We start from the raw sequence: 19594 nt of genomic DNA, 5'->3' as shown, positions 1-19594 counted from the left end.
CAGCCCTAAGGACACAGGCAGGTCTCTTGGTTCCTGGCACAGGGGAGTGTCTGTGAGGGCTATTCAACCATGGTGAAAGGGATTGCAGGCAAACTGAATCCTACCAATGTCCCATATCTGGAATTGGCTGAGCTCAAATGAAGAATGGGGAGAAGTTGGGAAATCTGGCAGAGGACTTCAGGTGCTACGGAAACAGTTTATTTTAGATTAGGGATGAAAAGGTCCCTTGTTTCCTTCAATGAAAACAAGAGTGTGATTAGCTTCTAGGTAGCTAAGGAAGAAGCAGCATGGTAGCCCTTGTTGGTACTGCCTTGTTTCCTCAGTGTTTTCTCATCCCATTCCCTGCCACAATATTCAGCCGTGGGCACCAGTTAGAGGAAGATATTTGTAGCATAGAACATAGAACAATACAGCGCAGTACAGGCCCTTCGGCCCACGATGTTGCACCGAAACAAAAGCCATCTAACCTACACTATGCCATTATCATCCATATGTTTATCCAATAAACTTTTAAATGCCCTCAATGTTGGCGAGTTCACGACTGTAGCAGGTAGGGGATTCCACGGCCTCACTACTCTTTGCGTAAAGAACCTACCTCTGACCTCTGTCCTATATCTATTACCCCTCAGTTTAAAGTTATGTCCCCTCGTGCCAGCCATATCCATCCGCGGGAGAAGGCTCTCACTGTCCACCCTATCCAACCCCCTGATCATTTTGTATGCCTCTATTAAGTCTCCTCTTAACCACCTTCTCTCCAACGAAAACAACCTCAAGTCCATCAGCCTTTCCTCATAAGATTTTCCCTCCATACCAGGCAACATCCTGGTAAATCTCCTCTGCACCCGCTCCAAAGCCTCCACGTCCTTCCTATAATGTGGTGACCAGAACTGTACGCAATACTCCAAATGCGGCCGTACCAGAGTTCTGTACAGCTGCAACATGACCTCCCGACTCCGGAACTCAATCCCTCTACCAATAAAGGCCAACACTCCATAGGCCTCCTTCACAACCCTATCAACCTGGGTGGCAACTTTCAGGGATCTATGTACATGGACACCTAGATCCCTCTGCTCATCCACACTTTCAAGAACTTTACCATTAGCCAAATATTCCGCATTCCTGTTATTCCTTCCAAAGTGAATCACCTCACACTTCTCTACATTAAACTCCATTTGCCACCTCTCGGCCCAGCTCTGCAGCTTATCTATATCCCTCTGTAACCTGCTACATCCTTCCACACTATCGACAACACCACCGACTTTAGTATCGTCTGCAAATTTACTCACCCACCCTTCTGCGCCTTCCTCTAGGTCATTGATAAAAATGACAAACCGCAACGGCCCCAGAACAGATCCTTGTGGTACTCCACTTGTGACTGTACTCCATTCTGAACATTTCCCATCAACCACCACCCTCTGTCTTCTTTCAGCTAGCCAATTTCTGATCCACATCTCTAAATCACCCTCAATCCCCAGCCTCCGTATTTTTTGCAATAGCCTACCGTGGGGAACCTTATCAAACGCTTTGCTGAAATCCATATACACCACATCAACTGCCCTACCCTCGTCTACCTGTTCAGTCACCACCTCAAAGAACTCAATAAGGTTTGTGAGGCATGACCTACCCTTCACAAAGCCATGCTGACTATCCCTGATCATATTATTCCTATCTAGATGATTATAAATCTTGTCTCTTATAATCCCCTCCAAGACTTTACCCACTACAGACGTGAGGCTCACCGGTCTATAGTTGCCGGGGTTGTCTCTGCTCCCCTTTTTGAACAAAGGGACCACATTTGCTGTCCTCCAGTCCTCTGGCACTATTCCTGTAGCCAATGATGACATAAAAATCAAAGCCAAAGGTCCAGCAATCTCTTCCCTGGCCTCCCAGAGAATCCTAGGATAAATCCCATCAGGTCCCGGGGACTTATCTATTTTCAGCCTGTCCAGAATTGCCAACACCTCTTCCCTACGTACCTCAATGCCATCTATTCTATTAGCCTGGGGCTCAGCATTCTCCTCCATAACATTATCTTTTTCCTTAGTGAATACTGACGAAAAATATTCATTTAGTATCTCGCCTATCTCTTCAGACTCCACACACAATTTCCCATCCCTGTCCTTGACTGGTCCTACTCTTTCCCTAGTCATTCGCTTATTCCTGACATACATATAGAAAGTTTTTGCGTTTTCCTTGATCCTTCCTGCCAAATACTTCTCATGTCCCCTCCTTGCTCGTCTTAGCTCTCTCTTTAGATCCTTCCTCGCTACCTTGTAACTATCCATTGCCCCAACCGAAACTTCACACCTCATCTTCACATAGGCCTCCTTCTTCCTCTTAACAAGAGATTCCACTTCCTTGGTAAACCACGGTTCCCTCGCTCGACGCCTTCCTCCCTGTCTGACCGGTACATACTTATCAAGAACACGCAGTAGCTGATCCTTGAACAAGCCCCACTTATCCAGTGTGCCCAACACTTGCAGCCTACTTCTCCACCTTATCCCCCCCAAGTCACGTCTAATGGCATCATAATTGCCCTTCCCCCAGCTATAACTCTTGCCCTGCGGTGTATACTTATCCCTTTCCATCATTAACGTAAATGTCACCGAATTGTGGTCACTGTCCCCAAAGTGCTCTCCTACCTCCAAATCCAACACCTGGCCTGGTTCATTACCCAAAACCAAATCCAACGTGGCCTCGCCTCTTGTAGCAGCAAGACCGTTGTCCAAATGTTGAATTTGCAGAGCTGTGTTTAGACTGGGATAGACGTGTTGTTTTGCCATCTTAATGCTGCAGTAATTTTGTCAAGGTTTTAAGCAAGATTTCAAAAGATTAATTGTAAGATATTTGAGTAGTCCTTGTATGGATGAAGGAAAAGACCAGCAGGCCCATCCATCATATATGCTGTAACCAGGTTACACCTTCATACAGCTCCTGAAGCCCCGGGGAGAGGCTAAAACAAACCTCTTACTTTCAGGATAAACTCTAGGAAATCCCTCTGAGGCAAAAAGCTAAGTTTCTGGGGATTATGGAAGTTTCCAATCACAACTGATTTATCCTCAAAACATTATGCAGGAATTTCTTTGTGACCATAGAATCGATCTGCTCCACTTGTTGAAACAATCTTCTCAAGTCTATAAGATAATGAGTCTCTAAGTGTCACCATAGACTGTGATCCAACTGCACACTAGCTGTTCTAGCTCTGCTGGGCAATATGTCTCTCTCCATTCCTATTAGTTTATTTTCTTTGCAAGCCAGGAATGTAATGCAGTTCTCCCCCTTACCTGGATGAGTGCAACTTCATTATCAATTCAGAAGATTGACACCAGGATAAAGCAACCCGCTTGATTGGCACTTCCTCCACCTCCGACGCACAGTGGCAGCTATGTGCACCATCTACAAGATGCACTGCAGAAGCACATGAAGGCTCCTGCAACAGAACCTTCCAAACCCACAACCACTACCTTCTAGGTATGGTAAAGTTGCCATAGTCCCAGATGACCACAGGCTGCTTTCCCCTTTGAGGGGAGAGCTGACTGGTGGTGATTTAACCTGATGGTCACCACATCTCAGGCGAGGGGCTAAGTTAAGAAGGCATGAATAACCTCAGCTGGCATGGGAATTGAACCTGCGCGACTGGCCTTGCTATGCACCAGCTGTCTAGCCAAGCGAGCTAAACTGGCCCTCCAAACTAGCCCTACCATCTAATAGAATGAGAGCAGCAAATGCAGGGGAACACCACCACTTGGAAGTACCCCTCCAAGCCACTCACCACCCTGACTTGGGAATATATCACTGTTCCATCACTGTCATTGGGTCAAAATCCTGGAACTCCCTCCCTAACAGCACTGGGATGGGCAATAAATGGTGGCCTAGCCAGTGCTTCCCACATCCCATTAATTAATAAACAAAATTATACCCTCAAAGCAAAAATCTTTTCTGAATTGTTAATATCCCTTAAACTGCATTGCTTTTTGTATCCATTCCTGGGCTGTGGGCGTCCTATTAATTAAAAAAAATTGAAATAACTCAATATCGCAGTGCTGTCGGGGAGCAGACATTTCTACTTCCAGCATGACCATAAAACATTTCCTGCATGTTTTACATATTTATCTGTTAGGTAAATTATTCTTTGTCATTGAAATCATTGAATTTTTATTACCATCAATTCTGATTTGTGGTTGCAGAGAAATTGCTCTCTGCCAGTCCCAACTTGTTTAAATACTCCCCAGTGAGAGTTGCTGCATCAAGAGCCAGTGTTTCAACCCCATGCTGATTCTTACTGAACCCCATCCAAAAGGTTACTGTTCCAGAAAATGTCTTTAGGCCATCGAGGAAAACAAAGCCTTCCCAGGTGATTTGGCTGTTGCTATCTTATAAGCAAACCTGTATAAAATCTCGGTTCAGCCTTAAATGGAATATTGTGACCAATTCTAGGTACAAGACTTTAGGAAAGTTGTAAAGGCATTATCAAGGGAGTGGAAAGATTTTGTGTGGTTCCAGATCTGAGAGACTTCAGATATGTGGATAGATTGAAGAAGCTGGAGTTCATAGAATCACAGAATCGCTACAGTTCAGAAGGAGGCCATTCGACGCATCAGGTCTGCACTGACCCTCTGAAAGAGCACCCTGCCTAGCCCCTGCACCCCCAACCCCACCTAACCTGCACATCCCTGGACACTAAGGGGCAGTTCAGCACAGCCAATCCACCTAACCTGCACAGCTTTGGACTGTGGGAGGAAACCAGGGAACCCGGAGGAAACCCATGAAGACACGGGAAGAACGTACAAACTCACACAGTCACCCAAGGCTGGAATTGAACCCAGGTTCCTGGTGCTATGGGGCAGCAGTGCTAAGCACTGTGCCACCATGTGATTAAGGGGAGATGTGTCCGAGGTATTTGAAATCACCTGGTGCCTGGATCGAGTAGATAGGAGAGTCAAGAACCAATTTAAGGTGATTGGCAAAAGCAATGCAAGAAAATTGTTTTCACAGTGAGTAGATCTGATCTGAAATGCATGGCCCGTGTGCTGGTGCCAGGTTCAATTGAGGCTTTAAAAAAAAAGATTATTATTTGGGGAAAGGGCAGGGAGTGGGGTTAGATTAGATGCTCTTGCAGAGACCTGGTAAAGATACGATGGGCAGATTTCTGCCTCCTATGTCATGTAACCACTGTTACATTATGTTGTTTGTGGGTCCTTTGTGCAAATTGACTACCATGCTTTCCTATGGAACAAGTCACACTTTTATCAAGTAATTCGTTGCTTGCTGAGTGTTTTGGAACAGTTTAAGGATGTGGACGGTGCTGCCCTTTTCCCTGTTTCACACATGCTGTCGCTTGCCCCACACCCTCCACAAAATATAGATTCTAAAGCAATAATCAGATGACTAATGTGCTATTATAAGGACAGTGTCCATTTTTCTAATATTAGAAATCGTGCACATGTTTGACTTTCTCCGTTTCTCCTTCCAGGTTCCTTCTGTCCCATAGCTGTAATCCTCCTCTTTCAGCAGTTCTAGGTATCCCGGTTATCTCTCAATGGGGAAGTCGGAGATGCTAATGTGGAAATAACGGCACATATCACCATGTTAGCATTGCTGCAATACACTGGTGTGATATTTAGTCCAGAATGTCTGCGAGAAAAAGTTAGTACGTTGTGAGTACTTACCATTTGAAGCAATATAAACCAGAAGAAGTGACTGCCGTTGTGCCTGTATTGGGATACCTCGAGCTAGAGGGAGGAATCCATGCCTGCTGACTGTTCCAGATACATTTTGTGGATCAAAAAGAAACCATGGATGTTGAGTCATTGAGTTATTTTCAAGGCAGGTCAATAGATTCTTTGGATGCAGAGGGGTCTTGGGATAAAGCAGATCGGTGGCGTTGAGGTAGGAGAGTGGCCATCATCTTATTGAAGGCAGTGCAGCCTTGAAGGGCCAGAATGGCCTAATCCTGCCCCAGTTTTCTTTGTTAAAATCTGCTGACCTAATTCAATCTTGAATCGATCAGGAGCATTTGGAGCAAGCTGGGGAACAAGTCTTGCATGTTGATTCATTCATTTCAGTGCTGACTTGCTGCAGTGATTTGTGACATGTCTTTTTGCCTGCAAAAGATCGGAGCAGTTAGCTGCTGTGACAGGTTTTGGTCAAAAAGGAGTGGCTGGCGTGTTGCTGTATTCCTGCATTTCCTGATCAAAACCAGTCCTATTATCTTCTGGAACTGTTCTTTGTGCATATTATTCTGTTACTGTGACAAAGGATCTGGTTTGAATAGCAGATGTCAGACAATGGAACCCAAGGAAAATGCTGATGTAAAGATGTCTAGGAAGGATGTTAATTGGGGGTAATGGAAACTCTTCTGTTACAAGCTGGGACTGGAGACCTTCCATTTGAAGTATGAAGCATTATGGTTATTGTCCTGGCAGTGTTCAGATAGGTTGTGACTCAGTGTACATTGGCTCGAGTGTGAAGAAATCTTCCTTTATATTGTTTTTAATTTTAAAGTACCTGGGTTGCCTGTGCAAGAATCAGCTGATGGTAACTCCAAATATAGCTGCAGGATTTGTCAATGCTGCCAGCGGAAAACTTGGTTTTAGAGTGCGAAAATGGTCTTTGACCGCTGTTTACGATAGGGTTTCTATTGGCAGCTTAGGACCCACAAGTATGGCTGCAAGGGACACTGGCTCCCTCCAAAATCAATATAGAAATAGCCAGCACATCAAACTGCTATTTATGAAAATGATCTGGAGGCCTTTGCACTGTTGATAATGTGCGCATGCATGGAAGGTTGAACTCAGCTGCCTACCTGATACTAAACACTGTGAATTGCCTGCTCGTCTCCGATAATGAACCCTCAATTTAATGACCAGATAATTGTGTGATAGCCAAATGAAAAGATCAGTGTTCTAAACTTGATGTTCCTAAACAAAAATGTAAAGTTTTCTTAAACACTATATGACATTAAAGCAGGCAGCACGGTGGTGCAGTGGTTAGCACTGCTGCCTCGCGGCGCCGAGGTCCCAGGTTTGATCTCAGCTCTGGGCCACTGTCCACGTGGAGTTTGCACGTTCTCCCCGTATTTGTACGAGTTTCGCTCCCACAACACAAACAAGTGCAGGCTAGGTGGATAGGCCACGCTAAATTGTCCCTTAATTGGAAAAAATTAATTGGGTGCTCTAAATTTACAAAAAAAAAACTGACATTAAAGCAGGTAAGGTGCAAAAGCATGAGGCCTCCAAATTCTAACCCCTCTCTCATGCATGGCGAGTGGACCCCACATTAACTGTTGAATGTGCATTTGTCTTGCATTGATCAGCCACCCCTGACTCCACCTGATAGAAGAACTGCAGAATGCTTTGGATATTGTTGTTTTGGGATTTTACATCCATAAAGTTTTCTAAACTTGTTCCTTGGACAATACACCAAGAGGCGCACCAGCTCTGTAATCCTGGTTTTATGATGGTCATTGTCTGATGATGCTGATGTCAGTAAATGCTTGAACATGGTCTGTAGTATCAAACTAAATAGCAACAGCAGCTTGTTTGGCAAACGGTGCTTTGCAGAACTGTTATCATAGAATTTACAGTGCAGAAGGAGGCCATTCGGCCCATCGAGTCTGCCCCGGCTCCTGGAAAGAGCACCCTACCCAAGGTCAACGCCTCCACCCTATCCCCACAACCCAGCAACCCCACCCAACTCTAAGGGCAATTTTGGACACTAAGGGCAATTTATCATGGCCAATCCACCTAACCTGCACATCTTTGGACTGTGGGAGGAAACCGGAGCACCCGGAGGAAAACCACGCACACACTGGGAGGACGTGCAGACTCCGCACAGACAGTGGCCCAAGCTGGAATTGAACCTGGGACCCTGGAGCTGTGAAGCAATTGTGCTATCCACAATGCTACTGTGCTGCCCCGCAATATCCAACAATATTTGTCACCGCGATGGGTAAAAGGTGGAAAGGTTCAGGGAGAAATACCAGAGCTAGGAGCCACTGATAGATTGGTGGAAATCAGAGGATGTGTAGAAATCTTGGAGATGTTAGTCCAGAGCAAATTACATATATACGGAGGGGGCAAAACCATCAAGGTATTTGAAAACGGGGATGAGAATTTAAAAATTGATGTTTGGGGGTGGCGGGGAGGGAATGTAGATCAGCAAATGTAGACAAAGAGGAAATGGGACTTGTGTGTTCGGATACAGCCAGCAGACCTTTGGATGAACTCCGCTTTATGGATAAGGTACAAAGATGTTAAAGTTCATCTTTTATTTCACAGAGTATATCAGCAAGCAAAGCCGTGGAAGTCTGTCTGTCTATGTGTGGGTTAAATCCCAAGTTGTCTGTGAACACATGGAGTAGATTGTTCAGTATGCCCATGCAAAATGTTGCCCCATTAATGACACTTCCAGTGGTTATGCTCAGTCAACACTGAATCATTCTGGGAACTTTTGTTTATCCCGTTGAGATTCAAGGAAAGCTGTGCTCAGGAGAGCAATGAGCTGTGGTACCAGACTCAAATGCTGGCCCATTACTGCTACATATGGGTTGACGTGTCTTTAGCAGGAAGTATGCTTTAGATTAATTGTGCTGCTTCATTGCTCTGGCTAGTGACTGGTTGGTGTATATTTAAACATTAACCCTTGTGGTGTAAAATCCCCATTTCACTTCAGACTGCTAGAATTATGGTGTGATATTGGGGAAGGTGAGTTGGAGATTGTGTAACACTAACCGGCTGCAGTGGAAAATGTGAACTTGCTCACTCAAAGCTCCACTCTTTTCGCGTATCAGGAGTATTATCATTGACCATAATAGAACTACTTAAATAAAGGGTTCAGTGTCTCTGAGCACACACCCTCCAGCCTTCTTGTTGTATTGCTGCTTTAGCACAGGGCTAAATTGCTGGCTTTGAAAGCAGACCAAGGCAGGCCAGGTTCAATTCCCATACCAGCCTCCCCGAACAGGCGCCGGAATGTGGCGACTAGGGGCATTTCATAGTAACTTCATTTGAAGCCTACTTGTGACAATAAACAATTTTCATTTCATTTCTTTCGTTCACTGGACCTTCACTGGAAGATAATCTTTGTCATTATCCTTACCCACATATAGAACATTCAGTGCAGAAGGAGGCCATTCGGCCCATCAAATCTGCACCGACCCACTTAAGCTTCACTTCCACTCTATCCCCGTCACCCAATAACCCTTCCCAACCTTTTTGGACACTAAAGGGCAATTTAGCATGGCCAATCCACCTAACCTGCACACCTTTGAACTGTGGGAGGAAACCGGTGCACCCGGGGGAAACCCAAGCAGACACGGGGAGAACGTGCAGACTCCGTACAGACAGTGACTCAGCGGGAAATCGAACCTGAGACCCTGGCGCTGTGAAGCCACAGTGCTATCCACATGTGCTGCCCAATTATACACCACTCTCCCTTCCTTTGAAAGTCAGCTAGGAACATTATTGGGTTCTGTGCACTAATCCCTGAATTTGGCCCTAAATGAAAATATGCCAACTTGCCAACAGGATTTACTGAATAATGTGAGGATCATTGTGCAGTCTAGTGGTATATTTCAGGGCACTGCTTATTGATATACCACCATTCATATAACATTTAAAAGGAAAGGGTTACCATAGACGTTTACAGCATATACGATGGTCATTTCCCATCATATCAGTCAACCTCTTTTTAGTATAATTCCAAATGAGTCGCATATCTCTGTCCTTTTGCATAGCCTTGGAACATCACTTTTGAATGTGGGTGCAATAGTCTGTATCAGTCGCATCCAGCTCAAAGCATTCCAGACTCCCAATAGCTATGCCTAAAACACTTTTTCTAAACTAATTTGCTTTGCGTTTGCGAATTTAAATTAATGGCAGCTCGTTGAAACCTACGACCATTAGAAATAGTCATTCTGAAAATCCTTTGTAATTTTAAATATCTGAAATCGTATCTTAACTTTGCTGTATGCCAGTGGAATTAGTCAAAGTAACCCATGTCCTTATGAACTATACAGTGTGCTCAGTGTACTAGTTTCACTGCAAATGTAGTTAATTTTTAATGAAATAGCCTTGGGGTAGTTTTGTTTGTGTAGGTAAATAAATGCTAATTCAGAGCGCAGTAACTAGGTTTCTGTACACCTGACCCCTTGGTCTAGGCACCTGCTGTCAGTGTTTCTTATTTGCCTTTAAGAAGAGGAGTTTGTGTGGATTGTCAACTTTCTTATTGTAGGTCGCCACTCATTTTGGCTCAGTTGTGATCGGAAAGTATTAATAAATGGGCTTGTTTACTCTGCTCCACTTTCCATCGTCCCAAAAATCCCCAAATCATACTTGCTATTCATCAGACAGGCTTCTCCGATCTGGCCAATGCTGCTGCTTGGTTAACGTAACCGTGAGCAGTACAGGACGGAACTGTACAGTACTCCCTCCCCCCTTGCACAATGTCGTGGAAATGCTTTATGTAGCATGTAGAAAAGAAAACTCCTTTTATGTAGCACACCATGAAACATCCAAAGCACCTCGGGAATTGTACAGTAGTTACGACATGGTCAATCCCAGGGGCCATTTTGTACATACTAAAATTCCACAAAGCAGCAATGATGTGAATAATTAGCTTTTGTTTTTTGGTGATGTTTTGAGGGTGGAATTTTGATCAGGGAACCAGATCTCACTGTTCCTCAATGGATTGTTGTGTGGAATCATCAGCATTGCAATTGACATTCTGATTAACATGCAATCCTAAAGGCTACCTCTAATGGAACACTACACCAGTGCCACACTGGAGTCAGCTGGACCTTCTGACTCCGGTTCGAACATTACCACCTGTGACACGCTGGCACTAACTGGCATGGGTTGTAGTTGAGGGCAGAGGAGTAAATTATTCATTCACTTTATTGAATGAAACAATCTTGAAGTAAGACATCCAATTTAACATTACTCCAAGGATGGAAATTTACCACAGGGACATTGGCGACTAGGGGCTTTTCACAGTAATTTCATTGCAGTGCTAATGTAAGCCTACTTGTGACAATAAAGATTATTAATTTATTATTATTATTTATTACAATACCTTCAGAGTAAACGGCACCAAGGATGAGAATTTCTGCTGCATTTAATATTTTGCCTCATCTCTTGGATAATTTTTCAAATTTCTTCCAACGGATCTGGGTGTCGCTGGCTAGGCCAGCAGAGGCGTTGGTAAGTTGCTGCCCTGAACTGCTGCAGTCCATATGGTGTGGTATGCCCACAGTGCTGTTAGGGAGGGAGTTCGAGAATGTTGATCCTGCAGGTGGTGGGGGTTCCATCTGTTTGCTGCCCTTGCCCTTCTAGGGTCATAACTGTGTGGAAGTAATTGACTGGGGGAAGGGGGTGGAACTTGTCCCATACCAGCCTAATTTTGTCCTTCATATCGTTGGAAGTGGAGAGGTTGATAAACGCTGCTCTTCCTCAACTAGCCAGGATTGTTCATCCCTCCGACTGCACACCCTCTTTCTGATAGATTCTTCTGGGAAATTTGTGATGTATCCTGACAATTTGAAAGTTTAGCCTGGGATTATTGGGCAATGAGTACTGGACAATGACTGCCCTCAACAAGTAAGAAGCTAACCTCCTCCCCTTAATATTACCATCACTGAATCCTGCAGCATCAACATCCTGGAAGTTAACATTGACCAAAAACTGGACCAGCCACAAAAGCACTGAGACTACAAGAGCTGGTCAGAGGCTGAATGTTCTGACTTGTCAGGCCATTTCTAGCATATACAAGGCACAGAAGGATTGGGTGATGAAATATTCTCCACTTGCCTGGATGAGTGCAGTTCGAGTTGTACTACCTACAAAATATGTTGCAGCAACCTGCCGAGGTGCCTTAGATAGCATCGTCCAAGCTCATGACCTCTGCCACCAAGACTGAAAAAGGCAACAGGCTCCCAACTTTTACTAATTCCCCACCAAATCGAGCATCATCCTCTCTAAGAAATAAATCCCCATTATTTTATTGTTTCTGGGTCTCTCTCACTGAGAACACTGTGGGTGTACACCACGTGGGCTGCAGCAGAAGAAAGCAGCTCACCACCTGGCAGGCAATAAGGGATGGAGCGATGAATGCTGACCTGCCGAGGTACACTGACGTTCTGCGAGCAGATTAAAGAAAATGAATGCATGTCTTGCATACTGTTTTGTCATACATTGCAAACCAGTACCTGTTTGCAAGTTATTTGAAGAAATTGCTATGGGCCAATTTAGACTACTTTTATAATTTGATAACTTTCACCCCTGACCTGAAGGTCTGGCTGGTGCTGGGTTGTGATCCAATAGCTGTTCTGCTTGACTTTGCTCAATGTGAGCCGAGATTGTTGGGTGCTGGTGGGGGGAGAACATCACTGCCTGATTGTGATGGGGGAAACTTACCACAAAGAATGAAATGTTTCCTGTGTCATCTTTTATGGTAAAATGATAGCATTCTGTTTGGGGTTGGAGAAAGAAGCTCAAGAACTTGATCATTTAAAACATTTGCACGCCTTTGGATTGTCACCCATACTCGCGCTGATCCATTTGACCCCTTATCTGGGCTGTTAGCGGTGATGACAGCAGTGGAGGTGGAAAATAGGAAGGTGTGAACCCAAGGCCCTTTCTCTTCTAAACCCAACAACTTTATTACATCTCTTTCTCATTAACCATTGCTGTTAGTTACTTCCTCTAACTTGTCCCTTGCAATTTAATGGTATATATTTCAGCCAACCGCCATGTATATTTGCCATTTTGTTGCTTAAAGAAGTAACTGTTTCTTGCAGTGTGAGGTCTCTCAGACTGCTTCACATTCTTCTGAAGTGTCGTCATTCTTGTTTTATGTCGGCTTATGCAGCAGTCAGTGTGTTCGACTAACAAAATGTCCAAACTGGCCAACTAACTTGTTTTTTTAGTGCTATTAGCAGAGGGGTGAATGCTGGCCAGGACTCTAGACTTAGAGCGACATGCAAAAATTGATGAAAGTTTGACCATGGGGAAAGGTACAGGTGGTGTGCATGAAGACTTGTTGCCAGGGTTACATGAAATGAAATGAAAATCGCTTCTTGTCACAAGTAGGCTTCAAATGAAGTTGCGGTGAAAAGCCCCTAGTCGCCACATTCCAGCGCCTGTTCAGGAAGGCTGTTACGGGAATTGAACCGTGCTGCTGGCCTGCCTTCAAGCCAGCGATTTAGCCCTGTGCTAAACAGCCCCTTATATGGAGCGCTATCCATACTGTCTTTTTTTCCCTTTATTATTTCATGGAATGTGGGTGTCTCAGGCAAGGCCAGCATTTCTTGCCCATCCCTCGAGCTGAGTGGCATTTTAAGAGTCAACCACATTGCTGTGTGGATCTGGAGTCACGTGTAGGTCAGACCAGGTAAGGACGGCAGATTTCCTTCCCCAAAGGACATTAGCAAACAAGATGGGTTTTTACGCCAATCTTCAAGGTAATCGTTAGACTTTTAATTCCAGATATTTTTCTATTGAATTCAAATTTCTCCATCTGCCGTGGCAGGAATCGAACCCGGCTCTGCAGAGCATTAGTCCGAGTCTCTCTCTCGCCCCAACTCTCTCGCCCCAACTCTCTCGCCCCAACTCTCTCGCCCCAACTCTCTCGCCCCAACTCTCTCGCCCCAACTCTCTCGCCCCAACTCTCTCGCCCCAACTCTCTCGCCCCAACTCTCTCGCCCCAACTCTCTCGCCCCAACTCTCTCGCCCCAACTCTCTCGCCCCAACTCTCTCGCCCCAACTCTCTCGCCCCAACTCTCTCGCCCCAACTCTCTCGCCCCAACTCTCTCGCCCCAACTCTCTCGCCCCAACTCTCTCGCCCCAGCTCTCTCGCCCCAGCTCTCTCGCCCCAACTCTCTCGCCCCAACTCTCTCGCCCCAACTCTCTCGCCCCAACTCTCTCGCCCCAACTCTCTCGCCCCAGCTCTCTCGCCCCAGCTCTCTCGCCCCAGCTCTCTCGCCCCAGCTCTCTCGCCCCAGCTCTCTCGCCCCCGCTCTCTCGCCCCCGCTCTCTCGCCCCCCGCTCTCTCGCCCCCGCTCTCTCGCCCCCGCTCTCTCGCCCCCGCTCTCTCGCCCCCGCTCTCTCGCCCCCGCTCTCTCGCCCCCCCTCTCTCGCCCCCCCCTCTCTCGCCCCCCCTCTCTCGCCCCCCCTCCCTCGCCCCCCCTCCCTCGCCCCCCCTCCCTCGCCCCCCCTCCCTCGCCCCCCCTCCCTCGCCCCCCCTCCCTCGCCCCCCCTCCCTCGCCCCCCCTCCCTCGCCCCCCCTCCCTCGCCCCCCCTCCCTCGCCCCCCCTCCCTCGCCCCCCCTCCCTCGCCCCCCCTCCCTCGCCCCCCCTCCCTCGCCCCCCCTCCCTCGCCCCCCCTCCCTCGCCCCCCCTCCCTCGCCCCCCTCCCTCGCCCCCCCTCCCTCGCCCCCCCTCCCTCGCCCCCCCTCCCTCGCCCCCCCTCCCTCGCCCTCCTCCCTCGCCCTCCTCCCTCGCCCCCCCCTCCCTCGCCCCCCCCTCCCTCGCCCCCCCCTCCCTCGCCCTCGCCCCCCCTCCCTCGCCCCCCCCTCCCTCGCCCCCCCTCTCTCTCTCTCCCCACTCTCTCTCTCCCCACTCTCTCTCTTCCCCCTCCCTCCCCCTCTCTCCTCTTCTCATGCCCTGTGTGCACCTGCAAAGATACTGGCCATTGCTGCACTATGGTTTGTCTCAGCAACCATTACCTGTTCTTCACTCAGTCGTTCAATCAACTTTTTGGATGTAATTATACCTGTTCGATTTTCGAGTCAAAGTTCTTGTATGGAGAAATGATTTGGAGTTACATTCCTGCTGTATTTCTGAACTTCCCTCATCGATTTGTCCTGTTTCACAACCCAACCAGTGATGTAACAAACGCAGTCATAGTAATGCTTACCACACAAGATTTTTCTACAAAATTGGAAATATGCCAAATTTGCAATATTGTTGTAATCAGCCGTGTATGTTGCACATTGGCTAATGATTATGCGTAGATTAAGAAAGTACGATGTGTAAGCTTTTGAAAATTGTTTTGGGAGTTTAGATGTTGAATTGAATTGCATGGACTGATTCTGCCAGCTTACATAACTAAAGGAAGAGATTTTGATATCGGCTCCAGGAACAGCTCGTCCCATGTAATACAATTAGCTTGTAGACTATTCTGTTGTAGTTCAGAAATTAACTGGATATTTCATTGGCTAAAAGCCATGTTTTGCTTGTTATGTCAAGCCTTTGAAATGCAGTACAGTGTCTTAAAACTGGCAACTTCGAGACTGAGGCCTGGTCAGGGCCCACTCTGCACCAATGCACTCTTAACTGAATCGCTCAGGTAAGTTTCCCCCCCCCCCCCCATTATATTTGATTAAAATTGATGCATGGCAGTCTCTGAAATTTTTTCAGATAGATGGTTTTTGGACAGTCTGGTTTCAGACACTACTGTAGGGCATAAATCAACTGGAAATGATCCTGTTTCCCTCAGTCAAGATTAATCAGGCTTTCACAATGTAGAACATCCAGTCAAGTTCTTTTTTTAAAAATTGATACTTGGAATCCCTGTCATGATCTCGCTGGTGTTTTAGTGCTTGGACTGGTCTGTAGACGCCAGAATCTTAATTAAAAATGCTGTCACTACACCGCATCTATGGAGAGAGAAAAACAAGAGTTAATGTTCCTGGTCAGAGACCTGTGCTCAGTTCTGAGACATCAACTCTGTCCAGATGCTGCCTGACCTGCTGGAGCATAGATAACATTTTCTGTTGTTAATTGGCAAATTGAAGTATCTGAAAAGGCACGACGAGTGTAACAGAGTAGTGCCCAGAGAGGGGGGGAAGCAGAGAGAGAGAGGGGGGGGAGGGAGAGAGCGGGAGCATTTCTATAATAACAATAATCTTTATTAGTGTCACAAGTAGGCTTACATTAACACTGTAACTTCATACTTGTGACAATAAAAGATTATTATTAAGTTACTGTGAAAAGCCCCTAGTCGCCACATTCCGGCGCCTGTTCGGATACGCTGAGGGAGAATTCAGAATGTCCAATTCACCCGACAGCACATTTTTCGGGACTTGTGGGAGGAAACCAGAGCACCCGGAGAAAACCCAAGCAGACACAGGGAGAACGTGCAGACTCCACAAAGACTGTGACCCAAGCCGGGAATCTAATCTGGGACTCTTTTGCTGTGAAGCAATAGTGCTAACCACTGTGCTACCGTGGCACCCATTTCATGTCATCATTACCTAAATACAGTGTGCTACTGGAGAAGCAGAGTCTAAGTATCTAAACAATAGAAATGTCACTGGATTAAAGCAGGCCGGCAAAACAATTTTGAAGACGAACAGGAGGATTCTACCCTGTGCTGACCAATATTAAATACATCAAAGAAACAGGTCGAATCATTACCCATTACTGTCTTTGTCACACTTCCGACATTTGTTTGCACTGAGTGCTGAATTTGGTGCATTTGAGTGCTATAGTGAGAGTTTGGTGCATTTGAGTGCTATAGTAAGAGTTTGATGACCGAGGGAGTTAGGTGAGGAGGGAGTATGGTGCTCCTTTCATTTTGTTTCCGACATTTCCGCAAAGAGTGAGAAATGAGCCAGGAGTTTACAGAAAGTGTAGCTGACTGGGAGCAGAGTCGGAGGGCGGAGATCTAGTTAGTCCACAGGGCAGCTATATTCTGTCAGGCAAAAGGGGATGAAGGCTAGGCCAGTTACATGCTCCTCCTGTAGGATATGGGTGGTGAGGGATACCACAGGTGTCCCGCTGACTATACCTGCGGGAAGTGCACCCAACTTCAGCTCCTCAAAGACCGTGTTAGGGAACTGGAGCTGAAGCTGGATGAACTTCGGATCATCTGGGACGCAGAGGGGATGATTGAGAAGAGTTACAGGGAGGTAACCACACCCAAGCTACAGGACAAGAATAGCTGGGTTACAGTCCGGGGGGAAAAAACAAACAGGCAGACAGTGCAGGGATCCCTCGTGGCCGTTCCCCTTCAAAACAAGTATACCGTTTTGGATGCTGTTGGGGGGGGATGACCTACCGGGGGAAGACCCTACCGGCCAGGTCTCTGGCACTGAGTCTGGCTCTGGGGCTCAGAAGGGAAGGGGGAGAATAGAAAAGCGATAGTTGTAGGAGATTCAATGGTTAGGGGAATAGATAGGAGATTCTGTGGTCGCGAGCGAGACTCCCGGAAGGTATGTTGCCTCGCGGGTGCCAGGGCCAGGGATGTCTCGGATCGTGTCTTCAGGATCCTTAAGGGGGAGGGGGAGCAGCCAGAAGTCGTGGTGCACATTGGTACCAACGACATAGGTAGGAAAAGGGGCGTGGAGGTAATAAACAAGTTTAGGGAGTTAGGCTGGAAGTTAAAAGCCAGGACAAACAGAGTTGTCATCTCTGGTTTGTTGCCGGTGCCACGTGATAGCCAAGCTAGGAATAGGGAGAGAGTGCAGCTGAACCTGTGGCTGCAGGAATGGTGTAGGAGGGAGTACTTCAGGTATTTGGATAATTGGAGCGCATTCTGGGGAAGGTGGGACCTGTACAAGCAGGACGGGTTGCATCTGAACCAGAGGGGCACCAATATCCTGGGAGGGAGGTTTTCGAGTACTCTTCGGGAGGGTTTAAACAAATTTGGCTGGGGAATGGGAACCGGATTTGTAGTCCAGCAACTAAGGTAGCCGATATTCAGGATGCCAAAGCATGTAGTGAGGCAATGGGGAAGGGGACACTGACAAAGGAGAGTACTTGCAGGCACGGAGATGGGTTGAAGTGTGTATACTTCAACGCAAGAAGCATCAGGAATAAGGTGGGTGAACTTAAGGCATGGATTGGTACTTGGGACTACAATGTGGTGGCCATCACGGAAACTTGGATAGAAGAGGGGCAGAAATGGTTGTTGGAGGTTCCTGGTTACAGATGTTTCAATAAGATTAGGGATAAAAGAGGTTTGGGGGGGGCGGGGGGGGGGGGTGGCATTGTTAATTAGAGATGGTATAACAGCTGCAGAAAGGCAGTTCGAGGAGTATCACCCGACTGAGGTAGTATGGGTTGAAGTCAGAAATAGGAAAGGAGCAGTCACCTTGTTAGGAGTTTTCTATAGGCCCCCCAATAGTAGCAGAGATGTGTAGGAACAGATTGGGAAACAGATTTTGGAAAGGTGCAGAAGTCACAGGGTAGTAGTCATGGGTGACTTTAACTTCCCAAATATTGAGTGGAAACTCTTTAGATCAAATAGCTTGGATGGGGTGGTGTTTGTGCAGTGTGTCCAGGAAGCTTTTCTAACACCGCAGATTGTCCGACCAGAGGAGGGGCAATATTGGATTTAGTACTTGGTAATGAACCAGGGCAAGTGATAGATTTGATAGTGGGGGAGCATTTTGGAGATAGTGACCACAATTCTGTGACTTTCACTTTAGTAATGGAGAGGGATAGGTGCGTGCAACAGGGCAAGGTTTACAATTGGGGGAAGGGTAAATACGATGTTGTCAGACAAGAATTGAAGTGCATAAGTTGGGAACATAGGCTATCAGGGAAGGACACAAGTGAAATGTGGAACTTGTTCAAGGAACAGGTACTACGTGTCCTTGATATGTATGTCCCTGTCAGGCAGGGAAAAGATGGTCGAGTGAGGGAACCATGGTTGACAAGAGAGGTTGAATGTCTTGTTAAGAGGAAAAAGGAGACTTGTGTAAGGCTGAGGAAACAAGGTTCAGACAGGGCATTGGAGGGATACAAGATAGCCAGGAGGGAACTGAAGAAAGGGATTAGGAGAGCTAAGAGAGGGCATGAACAATCTTTGGCGGGTAGGATCAAGAAAAACCCCAAGGCCTTTTACACATGTGAGAAATATGAGAATGACTAGAGCGACGGTAGGTCCGATCAAGGACAGTAGCGGGGAGATTGTGTATTGAGTCTGAAGAGATAGGAGATGTCTTGAACGAGTACTTTTCTTCTGTATTTACAAATGAGAGGGGCGATACTGTTGGAGAGGACAGTGTGAAACAGATTGGGAAGCTCGAGGAAATACTTGTTGGGAAGGAAGATGCGTTGGGCATTTTGAAAAACTTGAGGATAGACAAGTCCCCCGGGCCTGACGGGATATATCCAAAGATTCTATGGGAAGCAAGAGATGAAATTGCAGAGCCGTTGGCAATGATCTTTTCCTCCTCACTGTCAACAGGGGTGGCACCAGGTGATTGGAGAGTGGCGAATGTCGTGCCCCTGTTCAAAAAAGGGACTAGGGATAACCCTGGGAATTGCAGGGCAGTTAGTCTTACTTCGGTGGTCGGCAAAGTAATGGAAAGGGTACTGAAGGATAGGATTTTTGAGCATCTGGAAAGTCACTGCTCGATTAGGGATAGTCAGCACGGATTTGTGAGGGGTAGGTCTTGCCTTACAAGTCTTATTGAATTCTTTGAGGAGGTGACTTAGCATGTGGATGAAGGTAAAGCAGTGGATGTAGTGTACATGGATTTTAGTAAGACATTTGATAAGGTTCCCCATGGTAGGCTTCTGCAGAAAGTAAGGAGGCATGGGATAGTGGGAAATTTGGCCAGTTGGATAACAAACTGGCTAACCGAT

General features: G+C 46.6%; 1 protein-coding gene and 1 long non-coding RNA gene across 2 annotated transcripts in view; one reads left to right on the top strand and one right to left on the bottom strand.

Moving 5' to 3' along the window:
- Positions 1-19594, top strand: part of crkl (v-crk avian sarcoma virus CT10 oncogene homolog-like) — a 91695-nt gene that overhangs the window by 32685 nt on the left and 39416 nt on the right. The gene's annotated exons all lie outside the window — the stretch shown is intronic.
- On the bottom strand, positions 5359-14847 carry LOC140410755 (uncharacterized). Its single transcript, XR_011940724.1, has 3 exons — positions 14722-14847; positions 5670-6104; positions 5359-5557 (listed from the first exon to the last, which is right to left on the bottom strand). It is a non-coding gene; the product is annotated as an uncharacterized lncRNA (long non-coding RNA).

Source organism: Scyliorhinus torazame, chromosome 1 (genome assembly GCF_047496885.1).
Source record: "Scyliorhinus torazame isolate Kashiwa2021f chromosome 1, sScyTor2.1, whole genome shotgun sequence".
Lineage (NCBI taxonomy): Eukaryota > Metazoa > Chordata > Chondrichthyes > Carcharhiniformes > Scyliorhinidae > Scyliorhinus > Scyliorhinus torazame.
This window is presented reverse-complemented; position numbering and strand designations above follow the sequence as displayed.